A 6,976-nucleotide genomic window follows, 5' to 3' on the forward strand; every position below is an offset into this window, starting at 1 on the left:
GACAGCCTGTTATCCTACTGTAACCAGGTGATCCAAGAGGCAGAGCAAGTGTACCCTAGACTGGGAAACCAAGATGTAGTAGAGAACCATGCAGTGTTTCTGCATGGCCCCTGTCACCTGGGAAAAACGTAGGCCAGTGACCATTGCCAAAACCTGGTAGCAAAAAACGAGGAAACTCCTTATTCCTATTCCCGATGGATCAGAAAGGTTTGTGTCAGGAAGGGTGGAGGCCATGAGTTTTGTGCTCTTGGAAGGGACTAGGCATCCTCGACAAAGTGATCGCCCCTCTCATTGACACAGGACAGCCTCTGTCCTTTGCCCCGTGAAGATCCTCTTTGTCCCCTGTTCCCTGACCTTGAAGGATCACGTCCAAGGATGACAAGGGCACTTTTTTTGGGTTTATTTCAGGTATTTCCTAATTAGAGAATTAATTGCAATCCCCATTTAGGAATAGCATCCTGGGTGTGGGTTGTCCACTCTGGTGGAGAAAGGACTTATTCAGGAATAGTTATCCTGTTTTTTACATGCAGAATAACATGACTTTTATTCTGTAATAAGCCGGTCGCTGGCTGCTCATCTGGAACAGGGCGCAGGGAGCGTGCCAAGCCCACAGAGGGGATGCAGCCACCTGCCCCGTAGGAAGCGGGACGGCAGCCAGACGGCGTGGTTTGCACACACCGCTGGACAGGCACCCAGCGCCAGCGGCGTCCTCCACTACCGACCTGGGCTGGATTCAAACTGGCAGCTGAGAGGGAAGAGGAAACCATATTGTATCATTATCTCTCACCTTGCATCCCTTTCATAACAACCCCATCCCTTTGCAAAACAGAAAAACACACCGGGGCCTTGCGGGGGCTGCCAGAGCCCACGCGCTGAGCCAGGGCCGGCCAGGGCTGGAGCTTCCCCTGCCCAGGGCCGCGCACAGACAAGCTGTCATTTCCCCAGAGCCCAAACTGGGTCAAACGCAAAAGAGAAAAAACTCAGAGAACAGCAAGACCTTGTTTCCCAACTGGAACCCAGCCTCTGCAGGGTGGGATGCTGTTGCAGACAGGGTTTCCCCGGGAAGTAGGACTGTGCTCCCGGTAGTGCAGCATCCCCAGCCCCGAAACCTGGCAGTGCTGCCTAAACGCTTTTACTGGGAACGTAAATTATAAATGCACAGACTAGCCAGGGAGGCTAAGCTCCCGCGATGGTTGCCGTCGTGCTCTCCCCTTGCGCTGTGCGACTGCCCCGTCTCTTTTTGGTTTAAGCTCCTGACGTCTCAATCCCGGGATGTAACAGAGTGCCTGGCTGTCAGCTCTGCCCACCCTAATCCGTTCATCTGGCTCCTACAGCGGCTCTCGGGAGCGGCGGAGGCCGTTTCTCTTTTTTTTCATGTCAAGAAAATTCATGAGCTGGTTTCACATTTGTTTTTCTTTCAAACTCGAGGCTTTGCAGATATTAAAATATAATCCAGGAAGAATTTGCTTTGTGAGGAAAGAGTGTGGGATCACGGAGGGGAGACGGGTCAGTGGGAGAGCGCAGGGAGGTGGGGGTGGCAACGAGATTTTCATTTCCCCTCTGTGTCCCATTGGGATCAAAGTTTTTGCCTCCCTGCAAACAATAGTGGCCAGTACAGGACCAGTTAGAGGCTTTGGGAAACACCAGGCTCCCCCAAGCTGGGAATTTCTGTTTCCAGCAGAAATTTTAGACACTGCCCATGGTGAGGGCAGGAGAAAAGTTTTTTGCAGGTGGTAAGAACTGGAGAAGATGGCTGGGACCATGGACAAATGAGTAGAAAGGAAAGAAGAAAATATCTCTCCTAGTACTGTATTGTTGCTTTACGTTAAAAAAAACCCAAACAAGTATAATTTGTGTTATAGGTAAACAGAGGAACTGGGCAGGCGGGACAGGAAGGCAGAGCCCGGTCAGAGCCCCGTGCCGTGCGGGGAGATAAACAAGAATCCTAGAAATGTGGAGAGAGGCTTAAGGTGATTGCTCAACGCACGAGGAAACACAGGGGCAAAAGCCAGATATCAGGGAGAGGAAGCTGGAAAAGGGCAGGCTGATACGAGCAGTGAGGTCAGCACGGCAAAAATAACGCGGGAAGGCTTCCTGGAGGCAGTGAGCCGGCAGCGCACACGTGCCCCCGCTGCTCCTCCTGCCTTAGAGGCACAGGTGGCAAGGGGGTACTAGCCCCACACTGAGTTAAAATTGCTCAGTGGCAATGAGTTCAACCCATTGAAGGCTCTTGAGCTGCAAATCCCACTTCACGGCACCTGCAGCTGAGCTTTGTTTGCTGGGGAGTACTTCCAGATCGGTGCAGTTTCATTGGCAAAGTCCCGTGGAGTTGCTCTAGCTGAGGCCGTCACCAAAAAAGCATGAGGAACGAGCTGCTGCATCCACTCAAAACAGTCATTTTTCTTGAATGAGAATAAAACCGGCCCCAGTTCGCTGTCAGAGCAAGCACGAGATGGACAGGCTGCCCTCCCGGCTTGGGTTTGATCCCCAGCCCCACTGCGTGGTGAGCTCAGCTCTTCTGGACCGCGAGGCACACTGCTGGGAGAGCTGCCAGCTGACCTGCGGCCCCGCGAGCACTGGAAGCATGGTTTGTTTGGGTTCCTGATATGCCAGGGGTCTTGAGGCTTATTTTGAATTCATCTCGGTTTGGCAGTTTTGATGGATTCTGCCTTTCTGGTCTGGTCACAAGCAGTTGGATGTTCATACCAATGTTGCTCTAAGAAAAACAGCATCCATAAATCCCTGAGTGAAGCCAAGAAAGTCTTGTCTTTCATTGCTCCGTGCTGTCCCCTCATCCCTTTGAACCACCAGTGCCCTCAAAAGCATGGAAGTCTTACTTGATCTCCTATCAGAAGGGGCAGAATAAATCTCATTATCTCGTGAGACAAGGTCACCCTGCCTGTGTGGCCGTCTGGCAACAGATGGGGCTGCTCCTTGGGTTGTCTTCTCTTTGCAGGAAGTCTTCCACCAACTCTTGCAATGCATGAACCTTTAGATATCTCCAAAATGCAGTTTCAGCAGTTGGTCCTGCTGTGGCTTGTTCAGAGGGGCATTGCACAAAGCAGAGGATTTCCCATTATGGTCCACCCTACCAATCCATCCTGCTCCAAGGACACCGTACAGCATGCCTCCAGCCTTGCTTCCAAGATCTCACTAGAGGATCTCCCATTAGGATCCTGTGCAGTATTGAGTAACTTCTCCAGTTTCTTTGAAATACGACTGTTTTGTTCAGCTACCTATAGAATGAGGAACCCCTTTCAGGAGAAGGCCATGCATTGCAGTCCCTTGTGCTTGGTCAGATTTGTTTCTTTAGCTCATCAGCCCACTGTTCCTGCTTTTCTGCCTCCTCCTATGTTCACAGTGGTTTGTTAAAAGATTGCACCAAAGCCTGACAAAAGGCTCCTCTAAAGTCAATGTTTGGGTCAGACCTTCAGCTTGAACTCATAGAAAAAGCTATTTTTCTGCCCCATTGTCCTGGCTGCACTGGCCCAGGCCTGCTGCTGGGGCCAGTGGCCCAGGGGTGCTGGGAGTGAGGGCGGCCGTGCCGACACAAACATGTGGTTTTAGACAATTTTCCCTTCCACCCTCAGGCAGGGAAGAGGATGGGGACATTCTGCGGCTGTTTGAAGAGGACGCACAGCTGATAGCTTGTGCATTCGTGACAGTGTTTATTTGCGTTTCCAGCCAGCCTTTGATAAAGCCCGGCTCCTGCCTGCGCTGTCCAAACCCCAGGGACCATGGGAACACTGGGAGGACCATCTCCCCGTCTGGGAGAGGACATGGGAGAGTCAGCAACCAGCCCACTGGTCTGGCAGCGTATTCAGCTGGACACACATCTCCTTCAAGGGACAAAGGGACTCGTTGAGAGAGGTATAAACCATGTGTGGCCTACAGGAAGGAGGGGGCTGAAGAGGACTTGACTTCACCAGCAGTGGGGAGTAAAGATAAGGATGGAAAATCTGATTGTTTCCAGCTCATGTCCGGGCAGTCCATGGGGAAGAGGCTATTGGATCCATGTGTGGTGTAGAGGAGCTGGAAGCTGGGGGAATCTGGGAGGACCTCCAGGAGACCCTGTGAAGCCTCTTTGTCTCCAGGATGCCTCTTGCCATGTGGAAGTGTCATGAGAAGGGTCTGAGAGCAGCAGACCCCACCAACACCCACAGCCCTCCAACCTCTGCTGCATCTCACTGCGGTTGCCGTTCTCAGAGCCCAGAAAGGCTTTTATGGGGAGCATCAAAGCACCTCATCCCATACGAAACACCATATAGGCTAGTTGTGGAGACATGGAGCAGTGACAGTGCGTCTCCCCTGCTCCTCAGGCACCCTCCAGCCCTGCCTGCTGGCGAGGCCACCAGCAGCGAGGAGCTACTGGGCAGAAGTGTCTGCTCACCTCCCCGAGAACAGGCACTCTTTTCTGCCTGTCACCCTATAGTCATGACCCAGTTTCATAGTGGCATTTCTCAACCTCAGGCTTTTTCCTTTTTGTCTCCTCTCTTGCCATTCCTCTCCCTCCCCTTTGGCACTGGCATTTGATATTTACTTTCAGGCTGGGAGGGACAGAGGAGGCTTTTCCTTGTGTTGCCCTCACATTGTTCCCCGCTGGTATTTTGGAACAAGTGTGACATTCAGGGGAGCCGGAGCGGACAAAGCCTGCCTGGAGGTAATCATACCGCAGGCGGGCGTATCGGGTATCCGTGGACACAGGGCATCTGAGAGCTTTTGACTGCATCTTTTTTTAGGAAGAGCTTTCTCAGCCTCGGTATCTCTCAGATTAGGTTTTGTCCCCAGAGGAGCCTGTTGTGCCTCCTTTGTAGGGCAGCTGTGGGAACCTGCGGCACGGCTTGGCACTGGAGAGGTAGGACAATGACGAAAGGCACTAGCGCTCCTGACCTATCTGACGGGCGGCTCTTCCTGCGGTCCAGAGGGACCGATCTCTAACGAGGAGATTGTGTCGACATCTGCTTCCCGGCGCTTTCTCTTCTGTACTCAGATGTCCACAAAAAAGCAGGTAGGGATGGAAGCCCTGTGCCCTTGGCAAGTGTCCCTGAGCCTGTGCGTGGCAGTGGAAATGGAGAGGATGACACACACGTACATACACACACACAACTGGGGAACAGGCGGTGACAAGCACACCACACGCAAACCTGAATTTGTGCCTTGGACGTGCAAGAAGGAGGCAACGCAAGGAAATAATCTCATCATCCCTGGTTCTGACAGGATCCTGGGGGAGAAGCAACAACCTCAAAAACTCAGCAATGAGCAGGGAAATGAGGAGGAAAGGCCAGAGTCACCTCTGTTTCCTCCCATGCACCCTTTGGCCTGGCCAGGAAGAGCTGGCCCCAGGCACAGAGCACCCACAGCCTCTTGCAAAAAGTTGGAGATATTTGCCTGTCTTCAGCTATTGCAGGACTGGGATGCAGAATGCTTCCCAGAGACATAGGAAGGGATATCTATCCTAAGAAATCCATCGAGTGTCCCATCCAAGTATTTCCAACCCCATCCAGCACCAACACAGCCTGGCTGCTGCATGACCCAGCCTGTCCTGGGATGGGATGACGTCTAGAGCACTAACAAGTCCAAGGAGACAGCAGTGTCTCTTCTTCTCAAAGAAATCAGCACCTATCCCTCCTCAATCCCATTAAAACGCCTGATTTAGTACAGATACTAACTGTGTTTAGTCCGTGTAAAGCCACTGCTGGCTCCTCTCTGCTGAGGAGCTGCGTAACCCTGGTGAAGCCTCGCTGATATAAACCAGCCATTAACTGATCCCTTATCTCCTGCCTTTTCGTGCTGACTGATCGGTTCCTCCCTCTTCTCCCAGCCGAGCCTCTGCTCTGGATTCATACAGACTTTTCATCACTTTTAAAATCCTGACCCAATAAAACATTAAAGCACTTGAACATGAATGGAACTGTTTACTTGCTTAAACCTAAACATGCGTTGCATTTGGATCAAGACCTTTCTCTTCCTGCCCATCACTTCCTCCTCCAGTGTCCTGGCTGCTCTCCTCAGCATCGCCTGTGATTTCTCTCCGCTACGGTGCAAAGTCACAGAGAATTTGCAGTTTCCCATTTGTGACACATTGGTTTTGCCTAAGGTGACAAATGACCTCCTCCCTTAGCGATCAACCAATTTACTCATCCCAGGCCGCATCTGCTGGTTAGTCACCGTCTGCCCTCGGAGCTGAGGCTTTCAGTTCTGCTCAGCATCTGCACTACAGCTGTTTGCCATTGACTTTCCCCTGTCGTCTTTAGCACCCAGCCGCTCGCTTCCTATTGCACTTCAGCTTGTTGAGTTTCCTTTTATTATTCTCAGTTCTCTAAATCAAGCTGGCTCCTTGCTATGTCTTCTGGGAAGAGCGATCTTCTGCCAGGCTGTGAGGCAGCCCTTGTTGGCTTGGTGTGATTGAGCACGTTGAGTTTGGTGGGAAATCACAAGCATTTCTGGGGATGATGGGACAGGCAGGTGGAAGATGCTGCGAGGGTGACTGCGGTCCAGGACAGCTGGCTGAGGAGGGGAGGTGACCTGCCACCATGTCCCTGGATGGGGAGAGATGTTCTTGGATGGGTAGAAATATCTGTGTGGCAGCTGGGGAGCATGGTAGCGAGGCCGGTGCAAGGCTGTGCTCCCCCCGACGCCGCGCAGGGCCGGCTGCCCGCAGCTGCCGAGCCACCACGGCGTGCGCGAACGTGCAGCCCGTCGGCCGTGGCCCTGACCGAGGTGTCTGGGAGCAGGTCCAGGATTATGTGAGTTGGGCTGGCTGCCGAACACACGCATCCTCCGTGCAAGGAAAAGATGTCTTAGCACATGATGGGCAGGTCCCTGGATGAAGCCACTTCCCTCCAGCACATCTGGAAAATTGCTCCTATCCTCTGGTAAACAGGCTTGCAGAGGAAGATGTGTGCTAGCATTGTCCTCCCTTTGAGAGGTGGTGGAGCCAAGGTAGGAAAATCCAGTGGGATGGGAGGATATAGGC

Source organism: Chlamydotis macqueenii, chromosome 15 (genome assembly GCF_036417535.1).
Source record: "Chlamydotis macqueenii isolate bChlMac1 chromosome 15, bChlMac1.mat, whole genome shotgun sequence".
Lineage (NCBI taxonomy): Eukaryota > Metazoa > Chordata > Aves > Otidiformes > Otididae > Chlamydotis > Chlamydotis macqueenii.